This window comes from Haemaphysalis longicornis, unplaced genomic scaffold, assembly GCF_048455015.1.
Source record: "Haemaphysalis longicornis isolate Haplotype H1 unplaced genomic scaffold, Haemaphysalis longicornis Haplotype H1 scaffold_25, whole genome shotgun sequence".
Classification (NCBI taxonomy): Eukaryota; Metazoa; Arthropoda; class Arachnida; order Ixodida; family Ixodidae; genus Haemaphysalis; species Haemaphysalis longicornis.
The window spans coordinates 1,951,974-1,953,034 of NW_027526314.1; positions in this window are offsets into that span (position 1 = coordinate 1,951,974).

Genomic DNA, 1,061 nt, shown 5'->3' on the forward strand with positions numbered 1-1,061 from the left:
CAACGAACTCCGAATCCTTGAGAGGGCTCCAGGATTTTTATCAACGCTCGTGGAAGGACGGGACACGAATTGCGATGTTTCGTGACTTGCCGCATGAGCTGTTGGCGATTTGTTCTCGCACTTCTGTTTGGCTGTGCGTGGGGTTTCCAGGGTTCTCTACTTGAGCCGCATTTCGTGAAAAGGGCAGGCAAGGGAGCGCGTCAATCAGCAATCCCCGCCCCCTCAAGGTGTTTTCCTGCTCGAAAGGCCTCGTGTAGAGAAAGACCGTCACAATGCTCGTCAAAAATGATTTTCCATGGCTCCACGTCTTTTCAAACATCCGTAATTACATAATGCGGGGGAGTGTATGCATGTTATATATATATATATATATATATATATATATATATATATATATATATATATACAGGGTGTCCCAGCTATCATGCACCAAGATTTAAAAAAAGAGTAAAGGCGTAACTCGAAAGAAACCAGGTGCATAACATTTGCCGTACTTTGAAGAAGCGGGCAGTATTTTTTTCTTTAATGAGACTTAATTAACTAATTGTAATTAATTATCTAACTCGAGAAATACTGTCCTAATCACTAAAGTGCCAATGAGGCACTTGTAGGTAACCACGAGGGGCATCTAACTGCGGTATTATGAAAAATACCACGTGACGGCGCCTCCGCGCGCACCGTAAAGCAACGCCCTCAAACAGGCTGCCTCTGAGTTAGCCAGAATGAAATAGACAAAAGATAGAAAGAAGAAATCGCGACCGAGTTTGTTCCTTATCTGCACACGCGTCCCGCGAATCTTGCTGCTGCTGCTCCTTCCATGCATGCTGTTATCAAAGTGATGCGCTGTCTCTTCGGGCGGGTAACACGCGAAGTAGTTGCTTTCAATCAGCTTTGTTTGGGGACGCTGCTTTACAATGCGCGCGTAAGCGTCGTCACATGGTATTTTTCATATTTCGCGGGTTTCCTTTATCAGTCAGAATAAATGAGTACGCAATTAGTTCGTCGCTGAAATAGCGCAGTTAGATGCCCCTCGTGGTTACCTACAAGTGCCTCATTGACAC